The 18,679-nt window shown below is 38.0% G+C and overlaps 3 long non-coding RNA genes across 9 annotated transcripts; 1 reads left to right on the forward strand and 2 right to left on the reverse strand.

The window, feature by feature from the left end:
- Window positions 1-1,494: 1,494 nt before the first annotated feature.
- On the reverse strand, window positions 1,495-8,441 carry LOC136241053 (uncharacterized). Of its 5 annotated transcripts, XR_010694117.1 has the most exons (8): window positions 8,330-8,441; window positions 7,999-8,049; window positions 6,373-6,476; window positions 2,267-2,402; window positions 2,063-2,214; window positions 1,975-2,017; window positions 1,884-1,926; window positions 1,496-1,697 (listed from the first exon to the last, which is right to left on the reverse strand). It is a non-coding gene; the product is annotated as an uncharacterized lncRNA (long non-coding RNA). The 5 variants fall into 5 exon arrangements; XR_010694121.1 differs by lacking the exons at window positions 6,373-6,476; window positions 7,999-8,049; window positions 8,330-8,441 and adding exons at window positions 5,735-5,873; window positions 5,926-6,265 and having other exon boundaries at window positions 1,495-1,697; XR_010694118.1 differs by lacking the exon at window positions 6,373-6,476 and having other exon boundaries at window positions 1,498-1,697.
- Window positions 8,175-10,476, forward strand: LOC136241054 (uncharacterized). 2 transcript variants are annotated; one of them, XR_010694123.1, is made up of 6 exons: window positions 8,175-9,752; window positions 9,808-9,877; window positions 9,932-9,986; window positions 10,040-10,134; window positions 10,188-10,278; window positions 10,334-10,476. It is a non-coding gene; the product is annotated as an uncharacterized lncRNA (long non-coding RNA). The 2 variants fall into 2 exon arrangements; XR_010694122.1 differs by having other exon boundaries at window positions 9,932-10,134.
- Window positions 10,477-14,989: 4,513 nt separating this feature from the next.
- On the reverse strand, window positions 14,990-18,561 carry LOC136240383 (uncharacterized). Of its 2 annotated transcripts, none has more exons than XR_010693786.1 (3): window positions 18,461-18,561; window positions 16,289-16,593; window positions 14,990-16,058 (listed from the first exon to the last, which is right to left on the reverse strand). It is a non-coding gene; the product is annotated as an uncharacterized lncRNA (long non-coding RNA). The 2 variants fall into 2 exon arrangements; XR_010693785.1 differs by having other exon boundaries at window positions 14,990-15,694; window positions 15,967-16,593.
- Window positions 18,562-18,679: the final 118 nt, after the last annotated feature.

The following is an 18,679-nucleotide window of genomic DNA, read 5'->3' on the forward strand; positions in this document are numbered from 1 at the left end:
TAGATTTGTGTTGATTTGTTCATTGCTGATCGCTCTAAAGGTTGATTTGTTGCAGCTGAACACTCTGCAAAGTGTTTTATTTGTAGCTGATCGTAATTTGTTTGTAGCTGATCTCTCTGCAGGTAGATTTGTGTTGATTTGTTCATTGCTGATCGCTCTAAAGGTTGATTTGTTGCAGCTGAACACTCTGCAAAATGTTTTATTTGTAGCTGATCGTAATTTGTTTGTAGCTGAACTCTCTCTACAGTGACTTGTGTGTAGCTGAATTCTGTGTAACTGAATTCTCTAGAGAGTGACTTAATTGTAGCTGAATTCTCTACAGGGTGCATGACTTGTTTATAGCTGAACTTTCTTCAGTGTGACTTGTAATGTTCTGAATCTCTATAGTGATATATTTGCTTAACTCTCCACATGGTGACTTGCTTCTTGCTGAACTGTCTATAAGATTAACTGTTTGCATCTGAACTCCCTACAGAATAACTTGTGATGTAATAAAATTCTATAATGGAGTAAATAAATTAGCCGAATGCTCTATTAGGGTGACTGTTCTATTAGAGTATCTCGATCTCGCATTTGCTACACGGAGTTGGCTTTAGAATCATAACTCGGTGGTTTGTAATTCGATTCTTCTGTACTACTGCAAGGACTTTCTATGAAGATTATTCCAGCTATACACCGATTTTCAGCTCATTGCTCTAAGCGGTTTGCCTAGTACGCGTGTAAACTATTACTTTTTTATTCATAAAAATCTATCGCGTAATTGTGACACAGGTTGGGTTTTGTGTCATATCTCCATGGTCTTTATCTCGATTCCTTTCAAACCACCAAAAGGCACTCCCACGATGGTTACTCCATCTACATAGCAATTTTCAACTCATTCCATGAAGTGGTTTACCCTGTAGGCGTGACAACAAATCGATCTTGTTTTACGCGAATAATCGGTCATAACTCCTGAACCATTTATCGGATTTGTACCAAATGTGATGCTAGGATTCGCCTTTGGACTCCCTTTCTGTGTGCCAAATTTCATGATGATCGGAGTACGCGTTTGCTTGTTATAGCAATTTTTGCAAGTGTGCGAAAAGACGAAGAAGAAAAAAAAACGAAGAAAAAAAAACGAAACTTTGGCAGCTCGTATCTCGGAAATGGCTGGAGCGATTTCCTTCAAATTTGGAATGTAGACTTCCCTGGCTGGGGGGCAACTGTGTAGCAAATTTGGTTCCAATCGGATAAGTGATCACTGAGATACAAAGGTGTGAAAATGACGTTTTCGTTCTTCCTGTCAATATACTCACGGGTGTGGCGCGCCGGCTTCTTGGGCCGCACGACACACTACCGTGTGTCTTGATACACAATGTAGTATAGCTTACCACAGCTTGTTGGCATGGTTACGTGGGCACAGTACATACAGCTAACGTATTATTAAGTTCTTATGTATTTTGTGCTATTTTTTAAGAATTTATGTATAAAAATGTAATTCAATAAACTGTAACACACACAACAACAGGTCCATTGTCATCCCAAGTGGCATTAATTTAAGCTTGCCTTTATGTAGAACTACATTTGTATAGACAAAAAACATTAAGATGTTCCCTGTCACGGTGGCTTTTCTTCATCTATACCAGGCCTGACCCAGTTGGTGGTTGCTGTACATCAATTCAAGCCATACATGTAGTACTATTTTCACCAGGCTGCATCTGCCAAGACATAGTTATTTTAAAGAGCACATAAGCTACAATTACCAGTATAAAATTTATGGTACAACTTTATAACTGACTGAAAGAAACTGCAAAAGAATAGTTGTAAATGCTCAGAACAGTTGTAAAGTTGTAAATGCTCAGAACAGTTGTAAAGTTGTAAATGCTCAGACATACAGTACTTACCAGTTGTATGTCATACAGCTTCAGTTCTCTTCGCTGACTGAATCTGCAAAGGATATCAGTTGTTAGTGAACAAATGCTAGTGAAAACTTACCAGCTGTCCATCGTACAACATGGGTACTCTCTGTTGAGTGAATCTGCCAAGGATATCGGTCATTATTATGCAAAGGCCGTGGTCATACTTAGCAGTTGTCTGCCGTAAACTTGGGTACTCTTTGATGGCCGAATGATATTGGTTGTTAGTGCACAAAAGGCTATTGCAAGTTGTCCATCATACAAAGACCATGGTCATTATTGTCTATTGAACAACTTGAGTATACTTTGCTGACTGAATCTGTCAAGAATATAAGCTGTTATTAGTATGCAAAGGCCATGATCATACTTACCGATTGTCTGTCATTATAACGTCAGTACTCTTTGCTGACCGAATCTGCCAAGGATATCGGTTGTTAGTGCACAAAGGTCATCGTACAACTTGAGTACTCCCTACTGAGTGAATCTGGCACACTTTACTGGTTGAATCTACCATACCAAGAATATCAGTAGTAAGTGCACACAGGCTATAAGTTATGAGGGACAAAACGTTGCAAAACTGTGTAAAACATGACTTTAAATTCACAAAAATCTAGAGAGCATCATTCGAGAATACATTACTTCACTAAGGTAATCACTATAATAACCTCAATGATTTCATCAATATAATATTATATCACTATAATAACCTCAATGATTTCATCAATATACAGGTTTTTGCAATTGAATTCGGCGACTTTGCAATTGAATTCGTCCCGTTTGCAATTGAGTTCGTCGCTTTTGCAATTGAATTCGTCCCGTTTGCAATTGAATTCTTCCCGTTTGCAATTGAATTCGTCGGTTTTGCAATTGAATTCGTCCCGTTTGCAATTGAATTCGTCGCTTTTGCACTTGAATTCGTCGCTTTTGCAGTTAAATTCGTCCATAACAAGAATGGCAGCTGGAGCAAACATGAAAACATGACTGATGTATGGCCTCCCTGAAAAACAGCTGTCCTTCCTGCTACGTGCTGGTTGTGACACTCTACCAACCCCTATGAACCTGGCCAGATGGAACATCATTACTGACCCTAGATGTGCTCTTTGTCAAGCTCCTCAACCCACAACAAACCATATTTTGACTGGCTGTCCTGCTGCTCTAGATCAAGGCAGGTATACCTGGAGACATGATTCAGTTTTACAGGTCCTTGTTCATGGGCTCCAACAGCATTTACCTGAAACATTCAAACTTTACGCTGACCTTCCTGGTTATCTAGCTAGTTCCAGCCCCCCTAGTACCATCCCAACCAATCTTTCCTCCACCCTCAGCAGGCCTGACTTGGTATTGGTTTCTAATGATTCCATTTGTTTGTTCGAATTGACAGTACCAACTAATACCCAGCAACATCTTCTTGCTGCTAGAGCTAGAAAGGAAGATCGATATAGCTCCTTGCAATATGACCTCCAGCTTTCTGGGTTAACTGTCAATCTTGTTCCAATTGAAATTGGTTGTTTAGGCCATTTTTTGCCAGAAACAATTGCTCAAATGGCTACTGCTTGTGAAGTGCCAAAGAAAACCATAAGATCCTTGTTTGAGCAGGCAGCTCGCATTGCTGTGTCCTGTTCTTACAGAATTTTTAATTCTAGAGCCTCCCCGGGCTGGGATCTTTTAGACCACCTTAGGTAAACTTTAAGTATTACATATATGTAGATATAGTTTTTTTTTTTTTTGTGTGTATTGTAATTTAATTTACCTTTAGTTAATGTAAGTCTTGCCAGGGCTCCTGTACTGATCCATCAGCACATGGTACCCCTGTGTCTAGGCCCCTGTATGCTTGTAATGTATATTTTGTCTTAATCATTAAGACGTTTATTCTCTCTGTAGCAGCTGCTACAAGAACTTGTTCAAGTACAACAGTAGTAAACAACTCTTTATAAGGCAATAATTCTTCCTCTACAGCCTCTCCAACAACATTCCAAACTCTACTACGCCATTCGCGATGGGTGTGGTCACTCGCGAGCAAGCTAATTAACTTGTCAGACAGCTATCAACTTCGCGTACTACCAGCTTCAATTACCTTCTAGTGTCTCAAGTGTAACTCTCCAAGGCATAAATAGTTCATCTCTTAATGAACGGGTTGGTTTCTTGGAGCCGTTTTGTTTATGACGAATTGTAATGCAAACGCGACGAATTCTATTGCAAAACCGACTAATTCAACTGCAAAAGCGACGAATTCAATTGCAAAACCGACGAATTCAATTGCAAACGGGACGAATTCAATTGCAATACCGACGAATTCAATTGCAATACCGACGAATTCAATTGCAAACGGGACGAATTCAATTGCAAAGGCGACGAATTCAATTGCAAAAACCTGTAATATTATATAGAAAACTGTCAATATTCACAAATTTGCAAGAATTTCATCCCTCAAACATTTCTAGCATTTGTTGTCATTTCATCGATGCTTTTTTAATTATACAGTATTTAGGCATACTTAGCAGTTGTTGGTGGAACATGACTGTTGGCGTACATAACATCTATGCTTTTGGGTAATGTCGTACACCACATTTATACCGCTGCAGTACCGGGAACATTGGCTTGATCGTCATATCATACACAAAGTATTAGGAGGATCTGTAATTATTATTAAGTCCTATATAAGGTAGGTAGTCAATTTAACTTTTAGGAACAGTATGTAAGCCACAGTGGTAGCTAGCAACATGCATATATACATTTGGCCAAGACTGTGATATTAATATAGTCACCTGTAGTAACACTGGTCACCTGGCTACTTGTTCTTCCTTAATAAATTTTGTTACAAAGGCCAGCTACCCAAACATTTGATAGCACACACTGAAAGAACAAGTAGGCCTTACATAATATACATTTGGTACGGACTATTCAAGCGTAGAGAAACATGTGTAAAACTACTGGAAGCGAACACATGCTCACCTCTTTGATATGATTGGTTATAGTACCTATCTCTAATGAAAATTTTAATGAGCTGGACACATGCAAGTACTGTTGTTTTCCATGAGTAATGGTGCACTGCAGTGCTGATTCACTGGGTAGGCGCGACCACATGTCTGCACATCCCAGACCAAACTCGTTTCTATCAAATTTTCTATTTAGCCAAATTTTCTGCTGACGCCTTCATAACTCTATAATGTTTAGCACTATGGGTATGATTTCAGTTAAGTCATACAAGAGACCAAAAAGTAAGCTGCATACTTTCGTATAGTGTGGTGGAGACTTTAGTCTATAATAAAAATGATTCATTGTAGATTGGTCACTTACTACGCACAGTGTAGAATTATTCACAGATTCTTTAACTATTATGTATGTGATTGCACCCAACATTCTTTGTTTGTGTACAGTCATGAACATCCATTGTAATGCCAGTTTACAGCAATGATTACCATTTTACCAGACCACCACTGGAACGTGAAGCATGACAAAGTGAAACTTGACAATCTATGAGGTACATACAGGCTGCTGTTGCTTCCTCCAAGAAAATTTCGTAGATCCTCTGAGGATGAATTACAGAGAAATTTCAGTAATTTATCATAATTGTCTCAAATGCTGATTCACTGGGTAGGTGCGACCACATGTCTGCACATCCCAGACCAAACTAGTTTCTATGGAATTTTCTATTTAGCCAAATTTTCTGCTAAGTGACTAACCGACTGACGCCTTCATAACTCTATAATGTTTAGCACTATGGGTATGATTTCAGTTAAGTCATACAAGAGACCAAAAAGTAAGCTGCATACTTTCGTATAGTGTGATGGAGACTTTAGTCTATAATAAAAATGATTCATTGTAGATTGGTCACTTACTACACACAGTGTAGAATTATTCACAGATTCTTTAACTATATGTATGTGATTACACCCAACATTCTTTGTTTGTGTACAGTCATGAACATCCATTGTAATGTCAGTTTACAGCAATGATTGCCATTTTACCAGACCACCACTGGAACGTGAAGCATGACAAAGTGAAACTTGACAATCTATGAGGTACATACAGGCTGCTGTTGCTTCCTCCAAGAAAATTTCGTAGATCCTCTGAAGATGAATTATAGAGAAATTTCAGTAATTTATCATAATTGTCTCAAATTATGGCTGATCTCATATCACTCACTAGTCTGGTTTCATTTAGCCACCAGGGTATAACCAGAAAACGCCAATTCAAGTATTTTAGTCATCATAGTGTAAAAACAGTGTGTGTGTGTGTGTGTGTGTGTGTGTGTGTGTGTGTGTGTGTGTGTGTGTGTGTGTGTGTGTGTGTGTGTGTGTGTGTGTGTGTGTGTGTGTGTGTGTGCATTTGCATGTGTGTACTGTGTAGCATAAATATTTATTATGTATATGTGTGGGCATTTGTATGTGTGTACTGTGTAGCATAAATATTTATGCATATGTGTGTGTGCATGTGTAATGTACTGTAGCCTACCTATACACACATGTAGGCTCACTTATCTCATTCATAAAAAGGATAAGCTTGATCACTGATGTAAGTTCCAGGGGAGACTACAGTTCTCTCCTGCAGTGTAGCCTTCTCCATCACATCGTGTAGGTACTGTAGAAACAGGAGTACACACCATAAAACTTTTAGTAGCCACCCACACTATGAATAGGAACACATATATACATGGAATCCTTGCAGCACACTAATCCCTATAAACACTGTAATCAACTAGGATGACCTTCACACATACCCGTACAAACATATGACACTCAGTTATGTAGTAGCCCTACGTGGAATTTAAAAAATCGATGCACTAAAATTTTCTCCAATTTCCTTCTTCTATAGCTCATTTAAATTGCCATGCACTACTCTTTCCATCAAAATCTTAGGTATCTATCATGTGTCATGAGATATGTCTTTTATTGCATTTCGCAATACAAAATTTGTTACACCAGGTTGGTTGGGACATTGTGGGTGCCAAAATTTCCATGAATTAGATCATTGTGCTGATTGAGGGTTGCTCTACACATATCACACCTGAAAAGTTACCAGACACAAAGTAGGCTGTACACAATAATTAATTTTACAGAAACATATTGCACATACCTGTTAGCTGTCATTATAGCCATGAGCAAACAGTTTGTACAATGATTGTTTTACAGTATACAGTCAAACCTCTCTAATGCAACGCTCAATGGGAGCCATAGATTTTGCTGAATCAAGGAGGTTGTTGGATTATCAAGTCACCTCTGTAATCCGACATTATGCAATAATTATGTCAGATTATGCAGTAAATAATAGGTAAAACAGATCACACAATGTTTTTAACATGAATTAATTTTAGAATTTGTAAGTACAGCTTTTTTCTATTACTGTCAACCAATTAAATACTTTGGTTGCTTAAAAATTATTTTCTGTGATTATTCTAATGCCGCTATTATTCTCTGTCAGATTACAAAGGTCAAAAACAATGCATTTCCAAGTTTAGAGAATCAAAGTTTGTGTCGGATTACAGGGTACAGAGTTGTCAGATTACAGAGGTTGTTTTCTATACAAAAATGTTGGTAAATGACATTTCGGTCGGATTAGAGAGGATTCTGGATTATGCAGGGGTTGGATTAGAGAGGTTCAACTGAATATACAATTACTGTTTTACAGAGGACACCTGCATAACCTGGACATGTAGTTGAGGCCCCAAAGTACCAGCTTTTACATGTAAACTGACCTGGAAAATCAGGACATCTTAATAATCAGGACATCTTAATAATCAGGGCATTTTGGTTGATCCCAAGGTGTCTTTAATACACAGGTTCCACCGTAATGAATTTATATTTCATTTTGAATATCAGTACACTCTCCTATCTCACATAGCTAGACCAACTTTTTCGGGGGAAGTTCCACTGCTTGGTGCATATTGGCAAAGCCATTCTCTTCTTACTGTTTAGGCTCTGAGACTATTATACTTTAAAATGTGGCACAGTGTTTGCTTGAACACAACAGGATACAAAACAAGCACGTTGCTCGATAGCGAAAGGCTTAGTCAGTCTGGCTATGCGAGATTTGTTGGACTCCTGAACATACATACAAACTAAATCATCTGTACATAATACTTGATACATCACTCTTAACCTACACTTCGGATGGTGGTGGTCTATCAAAGCGTCGTACCAATGATGGTGACTGGCTATACAATATGACACAGTGGGACATACAAAATGACACAGCGAGACATACAATATGTATGACACAGTGAGACAAATAATATGACACAGTGGGACTAACACGTGCAAAGCAGTGATGTCATGCTTAGAGGTGTGTCCAGAATGCGTGTGACTATTCAAACTGGACCACACCCATTTTTCTCCCTACAAAGATAAAGTGGTCTAGCCAGGTGAGACTAAAGGACAATACAAACATATCATAGATCCTTTACACTCTAAGGATCTATGTACATATCCACTCACCAAGAGGAATGTAGTAGTGAATGTAGTATTCACAGCGGAATCAACACTAATAACTAACTAGTTACTGTCTGTCCAGTTTGCCACATAACTGTAGGAATTTGGGCAGTGGTCTCAATGGCGGATCCAGGATGGGGCATTTGGGGCAAATGCCCCCCCCTTCAAGAAATTGCATACAAGATCGAGATACTCTAATAGAGCAGTCAATTACTCTAATAAAGCAGTCACAATGTTCACGAGGCAGTGTAGCTTACCTATGAAGCTATAAATAGGATTTTATTTTACATAACAGACGTGATATATTTGGTAAAGGATAACTAGCTATTATTGTTGTGACCTTTTTTTTTGTTTTGGTCTTCAACTGTTTTTCAGCAAGGTGCCCCCCCTCTTTCCAAACTCTGGATCCGCCCCTGGGTCTAGGACGATGAGTATCAAATCACGTGATTCGTAAGTGTTCGAATTTATAAGCAACACTAGTTTACAACCGGATGCGGTTAGACCTCTTTTGCCCAGAGCTCAGACTAGCAGTGTGTGAAGTCTAGTGCAGTTCTTTTCATCCGAGTTTTTATCGATGATTCTTTGTTTCATTGCGCACTGTTCTATCGGGTCGGAGGCACTTTTATGCGAGCACCGCCTCCAGAGCTGAGTCAGTGTAGCTATTAATGTTCACTTCTTATTGCCCGGCGTGGTGTACTAAATATTAATCTTTTAGGTGTTAGCTAGACGCGCATAGTTGTATCGCTCTCAAGACTAGGTTCGCCACTAGTATTACGGTAAGCGTACATGAATTGTGCGTGTGGTTCATTAAAGTTTCTGTTTATTATTATTATTAAATACAGAGAAAAAGGCATTATGCCTGTGAGTCCTGCTCATTACAATAAACAATTACATTAAGAATAAAAGTTATCAATCAAAATTTTAAAGTTGTCAGTAGAATTAGACGACACTACATAATTGGGTAAATTATTCAATGAATTGATGGTTCTTACTGAAAAGAATTTACTTCGAACATTCTTTTGGGCATGAGGTTTAAAAAGTTTGAAGTCATGTCCCCTTGTTGCACTTGACAAATTCAGGTGGAAAAATAATTCAGGTTGAAGATTAACATTCCCTTGTAAGATATTATATAGCATAATCATGTCAGCCCGATGCCTTCGATATGACAAAGTAGGAAGCTTGAGGGTAACCAGACGTTCATCATACTCCAAACTAGACAGATCCTGAACACATTTAGTGGCTCTTCTTTGCACTCTCTCCATCCTGTCACAATCTCCAATATAATTGGGTCCCCATACAACATTAGCATATTCAAGGTGAGGTCTTACCAGAGCCTTGTAGAGTATTGGAAGGGTCTTTCTATTTAGAGTGTTAAATGATTATGTAGTTTTGTCTTTAGGTACAAAAGCAAATACAACACATTTAAAAGGTTTGTTAGTTTACTTGTTGTCTATACTGTTTTACGGGCTGATGATTCAATGCAGGTACTGTATGGAAGTTGCTTTGATGGCATAGTTTGCTGCATCATGCACTGACATAGCTAATAATAGCTTGGTAAGCAGTAGTGCTTCTTTCCTGCCAGCTTTAATTTTTTCTTTTCAATGATAGTAGCAATAGAACTGCTGCTGCTTATTATGATTGCACAGCAGTTCAATAGTTACAGGTATGTCTGTTGTCGTATTACTGACTAACTATTTTAAAGTATTCATTTTGTAGGGCTGAATTGTAGAATCACATGCTACTGATACTTCGTTGTGTAGATGCCAGGCACATGATCATGATTGAGTTAACTGTGTTTGCGCAGTGAACAGGTATAATAGCTTTTCATAGTTGTCTATTGGAGAATACACCTCTTCTATTGTAGAACAGCGTGTGGAGTTTAGGAGATGTGAACTAGGAAGAAGAATTATGTCCACACATGTACGTCTGGTGAATTTATCAGCTTCGTTTCAGTGGTAAGGCCACAAAAGAGCATTTGAATCATTGTTAAGTGATCTCTTTTGTCTGTAGGCGTCGTTTGATGATGAGACCTATATAGAAGAAGAATGATGTACCTGCTACTTTTATCAAAGTGAACACTACTGGACACATTTCATGTTGTTTACTCAATGTTGTACAATTTAAAATTTTTTTATATGAAACCTCTAATCTTATAATAGTAAAGATATTCACATCAGATATACTACATTGAGTTACACCACAATTATACATTGGTGAGTATATCAAATATGTATTTCTTACATATGCACATATTATACTTATGTAAACAGAGGTTATACACGTGGTTAACCAGTAGTGTATAAGTTAATTATACTCATATCAGGGGTGGATCCAGAGTTTGGAAAGAGGGGGGGCACCTTTCTGAAAAACAGTTGAAGACCAAAAAAACTTACTGAAAACCAGTTGAAGACCAAAAAGAAAAAAAAAAAAAAAAAAGGTCACGACAATAATAGCTAGTTATCCTTACCAACTATATCACGTCTGTTATGTAAAATAAAATCCTATTTATAGCTTCATAGGTAAGCTACACTGCCTCATGAACATTGTGACTGCTTTATTAGAGTAATTGACTGCTCTATTAGAGTATCTCGATCTTGTATGCAATTTCTTGAAGGGGGGGGGGGCATTTGCCCCAAATGCCCCATCCTGGATCCGCCACTGCATATATTATACATAGTAGTGTAAATGGTATCTATACACAGGTACAACCATGGTGTATAACAGATGTGCCACACATGTGTATCCTTGGTGTATATAATAATACATCAGTTATACACCTATGTATTTCAAATGTTTTGCATGGTGTAACTAAAATCCTATGGAAACCTTTTATGAGAAACTTCGATCCAGACAACAAACATAGTTTCCATTTTGCATGTCCTTGTATCATCTGCTCCAAACATCCCAAGCCACCCAACTTTGGTACACTTGGCAGCTAATTGTAAATATATCAGTAATAATAAGTACTACATTCTAATCTTAAGTTATGGGGTCTGGTACTTACCAGATTACCTTTAGTACAATTGTACACTAACTCACTTTTACTTTTGTGTAACCATGTACACCTTTAACATTACACTACAAAGCTAATAATTGGAATTGGAAATTGTATCTGCAATTACTTCTGCATCTCCTGGACCAGGACCTTATTAGTGCCGAAGGTGTAAAGGAGCGTGATACTAGTGGTTCCAACATTTGACTACATAATTACTTAAACCTCAAGTAAACTTCGAGCTTCAAGTCCATATAGGGCATTCATCCTATAGTATATTCACTGTTGCTCAGTGGTTTATTGCTTCATCACCTTCAAGCTGTTTATGATACTGGCTTTTCAAAGAAAGCCAGGATTAGTCAAAGTACTTTTTGTTGTTGTTATTATTATTATTACTAGGACCGTGTCACATACAACCAACATGACCACCTAACACCAGGGCAAGGCATTTACAGTGTGCAGCTACCACCATATTGTTCAAAAGAATAAAACATATGTGATAATACCTAGCATGAAACTGACTGCTATTAAGGTAAGTGACTGCTCTATTAGAGTATATCAACCTATGCAAGTTTGCAAGCTGGACACACTGAGCTTAACTTTTGTAAACAGTAAAGGATGGAGCTAGACTGTTACTAATAAGTAAGTGTGTGTTATATTACACAGTTAGCTAAGTGACTGCTCTATTAGAGTATCTTGATTGTACACTATACAATACAATTAGCTAACAGACTTAATTTCACCCTTCTTATAACATTATCTTGCAAGCGCCCTCCCTCCAATGCCTGACAAGCAGGTGAAACACTAAAGTATTTATTATTATTATTAACACTTTACAGTGACCAGCACTAAAGGTTTGATAGCAACTTGTGCTGCAGCCTTAGGATTACCTAACCTAATTACAAGGATTTAGACTTCAATGAGTTATAGCTAATATGGTGTAACAGAAAAGGGACCAAACCTGCATGCTATTTGTAAACTAACAGAGCCTGAACAACTCTTAATAATGAACTCAGTAATAATTTTGTAAGCTTTCTGTGCTGTAGAGCACCAGAAACAGAACTATGTTGAAATCATTTTTTAACTACCCTACCAGTATTACTGACACTCTATGGCTGCATATTAACTGCTAGTACCTGTTAACGTAACCAGGCACAACCCAGGCAATTACTGCTCTCTCTATAAGGACATGTGTCTGCAAAGGTATATCATAAAAAGATGAAACACAGCTATATCCTGAGTGTTACGCTCCTTTGCACTATGCAATGCTTCTGAGCTCCTGCCTGGACCAATGACATTAACTTCACATTCTGATGCATTGTACACACACATACTGAGTGAGTGCCACTCACTCCTGCTAAAACACAATGTTTAGGTATCAGTTCAGCAATGCAAATTTTGAGAATCCAATTTTGCGATCTGGAAATTTCTGCTTGAACTCACAGTACACTTCTTTAAAATTGCTCAGAACCAGTCATTTTTGAATATGCCCACGTTTTCCCTCCTTCACTGATACGAATCCTACTTTCCAGGAATTACGCGACTGATATCATCAGATTCATAGAAGCTACAAACAGTGATAACTGTTTCTGGTGGCAGTGAAGGTCTGCTTGATGGACCAGGAAGAGAAAGAATGCTTTTTTCTTCTACCAGCTTCTTTGACTATCATTCCAAATACTCTGAGCCACCAAACTCCTGCTGTACGTTCTTCAATGACCAGCTCTTTAGTAAAACTGTAGCACCTGAACTTGCTCACTTGTTCTCTTTGTTTTCCATAATTTTAAGTCACCAAACTCAATAAATACTAGTCATGCAGCAACTGCATGTGATATCATGTACATTTCTATGTATAGGTAAGATGTGCAGTGCTAGGAATAGGATTCTTCAGTGGATAAACAACCCCCATGCATGTAATAATCATCTAGGTGGAGCGAGGCGATTATAACATCATTCCTGAAGGTTGTTTATTCACTGAAAAATCCTAGCAATGCATGTTCATCCACAAACTCATAATTATGCTTATAGTTTTTCAGCACTGGCACTTACATCATAGGGACTCTTATAGCACTTTTGTGGTAGGGCAGTGTGTATGTAAAAGCTTCTTTCCACTTAATCTGTATGACACTTTGTTCATATTTATGTACCTGGATGATTGCACAGGTACTACTGTGCATCTGAAAAATCATATTACTAGCACCATACAGAAACCATAGTTCACACCGAGGATTTGTGTGTGTAATTGCTTGACCTGTCACAACTATTTCACTACATCCTTTCTTCTAGGTCTGCTTAAAGGATCATAAATATTAATGATGATGTTTAAACACCTTCATGGGGTTTTGTATAGCAAGAGGTATATGTGTCACTACAACATTAAAACAGAAAGTGCATAGCTAGCATAGCAGGGGAAGTAATTCTGAACCTTTGCTTGCCATGCAGTATATAATTGCAAATTGGGTTGGCTTTGATAGCACAAGTTCATTTCTTTCTATTGACACTAAGGTATTTCTTTTTGTTAACAGTAAGGTAAACATCATGTAGAAACTGAAACTGTGCTATGTGTACACCACCTGTCATGTAGGTTTATAATTATACAATTACTTTAACTATAGCTTGCATGTAGTTTAACTAACCCGACATGTTTATTATTTATTTAAATCATATTATTTATTTGTTTATTATGACATGTACTTTAAAGCACTATCACCATGCACGCTACACAGCAATATAAGACACTAACTAATATGTCAGGTCAGTTGTCCTGCATGTAAAGCAGGTACCAATTAATGCTTTTGTTTGTTTTTTTACAGCACGTTGAAGGCACTAGTAGGGAAGACTCACTGAATAATTGAACTACATTCCTGTCAAAACACAGACGAACAACTTTGGTGCTTTGCATCATTAATTTCAGTATACTTGCAGGATGGCATAAGGAAACCTCATGTTCTTTGAAAGTAACATCACCATGCATGCTACATAGTTATATGAGCGGTGCTGGTGATCAATGCTTGGTCTCTGTGCTAGTACCCTAATAAAATGCTAATCATGTACCTTATACTCGTTATTGAGGTCTTGCACATTACACAATATAATAATAACAGCCAACGCTAGAGCAGAATCTTGATTTTAAGAGCATAACTTTGAGCATAATAGGCTGGATTTTTAATAAACTATTTTTAAAGCATAATAATTGGCTCAAGCCTATTGTTCATATACAAAATTATTGCCAAAACACATGAAATCCTTAGAAATCATGTGGCTGTTGTCATGGTAACTTATGTAAAAATAGGCAAAAACACATTTGAGGATAATCATGTGCATAAAACACAGGTGGTGTAGATCTGAAGCTATAATAAAAAACTTGAAATCTAAGTCAGGGAAGTTTATAGCTACATTATAACTATTCACAGTATGTTCAAGTCATGTAAACAAAGTATGTGCATGGCTACACATGATGCATGCTGGCTGTTATAAAACACACTAAAATTTACCTCACCATACCATATTAGGTAGCACATGGATTGCTATATATAGCTACATTGTGGAGGTCTAATGGTACTCATAGATAATTAATCACTAAATCACACTTATCATTAGCTAATAAGAAGTCATTTCATTATGGAAAAACATCATACACATGAATAATAATATTATACTGTATATGTGACCAGATTTGCAAAAAGGTACCTTTTCCACACATTTTACATACCTGCAAACAAAATGATGTAACATTTGAATCCTTACACTGATTAACTTGCACTTGGTATCAAACTGCAGCCAGATACCATAGCTACACTCATGGAAAATTTCAGGCAATGGTATGCTATGATTAAAAAGTTATGATGCTTTGAAGTTCAAAATATGGGTCAAATTTTGTGTGTGAAAAAGGTACCTTTTCGCAAATCCAGTCACATATATGAATGTAAGTAGTATGGCATCTGAACTGACTTATTCAAGTGAATATATATCATAACACATCACTGCGATGGTCAGCCATGGATGGTCTTTTATGTCAATGTTTCAGTGTTCTTCACCATTCACAATGTTGTGGACTCTGCTACAGTGGCAGAAGATTTTTCACAGTATAGGAGAGCTTTATTATCCAATTTATTGCTAACTCTACCTGGAATGTGGGAAATTGAGTGACTGCCCCATACTATACAATTCCTTCATTAACTATCCCAGACCTAGTGATTTACAACAAGGAAAACAACTCACTGGCCATGTTGTAGCAGACTTGCCCCTTGGGCTCAGGAATGAGGCTGCCAGAAATTGCAAGCAGGGACAATTAAATGAAGTATCAAGAGATTATGGGAGTTGTCTGTTACAATCGAATAAGTCTATAGTTAAGCCACCATATACCATCATCACTAACATCCCTACATTAAAGACAAAAAGGAATCACATAGTTGGTTGCTGCAGTTTCCAACTCCTTATCAAGAAGAATATTAATTATATAGCTATATAGCAAGAAATTAAACTACCCTGAATGGTCCGATTACAACTATTTTGTTCAATATATAGACTCTAATAAAGACAGCTGTAAGGTTGTTTTTACAAGGCTAATAATATTGTTGTTCTTGTTTCTCCTTGTGGGATAATACTACCCCATATCTGTGATATTTGTAGTGTATCTGAGGATTCACCTCACCTCAGTAAAATATGAATTTCTGCAATTGTTAGTTCATCAATGGTTCTTCCTTCAATTTAATCAATTCTGAGTCCTCGTTGATGCTGCTGCTGCTGCGAGAGCCAAGAAGGTACTCATAATGATAGTCTATAGTTTACCGTATAGTCGGAAATAAGCTAGTGGGGTTTTGCCAAACTAGGCTAAAATCTGCCATATCTCTTGTCAATTTGTATTAGTAACTAACAAATTCGCCAAATTTTTCTTGCCAAAATTCTATATGGTGACAAATTCGCTAAAGTTTCCTCCTGCCAAACTTTCTGGCTATATGGTATGTAGCTCTTACTTGCCACTGCCTGCAAGGTACATCCTTTCATGTACCGTAAAGATACTCAATCTGTGACTCAGTTATTCAACAAACCAATAGTGCCAGTTAAGGATTCTCTCATGGTCTGAACACATCAACAAGATAGCTAACCAACAAAGCCAATTCCACCAGTACTTTCTTACAAAAAAATCTTAATCAGTCATGAGTGCCAACCATAACTGTCAAATCAGCTTAATACACAACCTACATTAGCCCCCATACTAGAGTATGCTTCAACTGTCTGGTCTCCCCATCTAGCAGAATTGAAATGGTCCAACGTGACTCTACATAACAATTTTAACATAACATGTATACAACGCAGAACAGCTAGTGTCACAACAATGTTAAACCACCTGAACTGGCCAACTCTTGAGCTCAGAAGAAATAAAGCCAAGCTAGCTAAATACTTTTTACAAAATCATCAATTATCTTATCGCACCACATGACTATTTTACTCAGTCATCTTCAACCACTCGAGGTCACAGCATGAGATATACACAGCTCAGTGGCAGCCAGAACAAACACATTACACTCCTCCTTCTTCCCATCCACTACTATGGAACTCCCGGCCCTCCCAGAAGAAATTGTTAGCTCACCAGACTAAGAAAATAATTTATATATGTGACTGGATCTACGAAAACCGTTCTTATCGCCCAAGACAGGAAGTTTGATTTTTTCACACAAACACAAAGCTTAATAATGAATGCGCTATCAAGTTTCACTGCCACAGTCGACCAGAGTAATGTGGTCTGCTTTTTTAGAGCACAGTGGCAAGCCGTACGAGTGGTCTGGAGTCTTGATGGAGCCCTGGCCAACCAGGAGATGGCTCCCAGTCTGTGCATGTGGCTGTACAGCTCCGTGTTGTTGGACAATGACCTGTGGCAGTGCTGTGAATTTCCTTTCATTTTAGCCAGTTCTGAGCCCTGAATGGCCCATAACTTGGCCTAATTTATCCCAATTAACACATTTCTTTTCAATTTTTGAACACCATCTTGCACGCCTTCCAGGGCCCCTGCCTCCCACCCTTCTGGAGCTCGCCTGATACAGGCAATCTCGGTTTAAAAACTATCTAAAATGGCGGGAAACTTAGCTGTTGACTACTTCTTCAGTGGATGATCAGGAAGGTAAGAAATTGTTGTGAAACGTGTGAAAATTTGGTATGCGTAGCTACCACCATTGGCCAGCACTCTGAATATTTAAAACCGACGTTTCTCGATACTTTTAAATGCCGCGGGGCGATAAGACCGGTTTTCCCAGAGACAGTCACATATTAATTTGATCATTAATTTTGTATCTGCAGCATACATGTAGACCGCCAAGGCGTGGTCTTGCAAAAACCGGAAAAAAGTTGCTACGGCTTCAAGTTTCACGATAGTTTATGAGAAAAGTGAGGACAAAAGCGAGGGTAAAAGTATCGAGCGTTCTATATATATTGCAAAAACCTTCCCTATAGGCGGAATAACTCACCATGCAGCAAATATGTTATATACTTTTACCCAATAACTCATTTTATACCAGTGCTACTCTATCTTTTATTATTATTATTATTATTACTAGGACCGCGTCACATACAACCAAGTACATACACCAACGTGAGGCTATTAGGTGGTGAATGCATTATCCCCAAATCAACTCAATATGTCACAGTAGTGACAGATATAACACAATAGTGGCATCGTAACTAATGGCCACCAGTAGCTAAGTGCCAGTACATCATTGGTGTGGTATAAATGGCACAGTGATGTGTACAAAGTATATGTATACAAAACATACAGGAGAGAACTATACATTATTGTAGTATTGTATGCAGCAATACAATATAGGCAACATCACCATGCAGATAAAAATTATTAGCCAATATACAGCAATGCATATCAACATCAACTAGAGCTAAGTAAGGTTCATCAGTGATGTAGCAATGGCACAGTGATGGGTGACACACTATAGTTATGCATACACAACTTGCAGGAGATAGCTACACAATGTTGTAGGCGTATGCAAGCCAGATGAACCAGATAAAGAAAGACGCTTATTGTAAAGAGCTTTAGTGGCATATGTCAGTTTAATGTTTTCTTGTATTGTTTATTTACGTGAATGAATCCACTGGCAGCTGGCATGGAGACTTGAGATGTTACAAACATAAAAACTTACTTGTAATCTTCTTGTTTACACAAGTGGCTTCTGGCTCTCCTGCACGGGCATCACTGGTCTTCTTCGCGCAATATGTAAGTAATTAAGCAAGGGTGTGGTACTGGGCGTTATATAGAATTACACGTATGGTCAAGCCATCAGCACAAACAGGAGCGACGATTATACGTTTGTGCCTTCATTCACAGGCGAATCTACCCCCGGTTAGTTCATGTCTCTAGG

This window comes from Dysidea avara, chromosome 12, assembly GCF_963678975.1.
Source record: "Dysidea avara chromosome 12, odDysAvar1.4, whole genome shotgun sequence".
Taxonomy (NCBI): Eukaryota; Metazoa; Porifera; class Demospongiae; order Dictyoceratida; family Dysideidae; genus Dysidea; species Dysidea avara.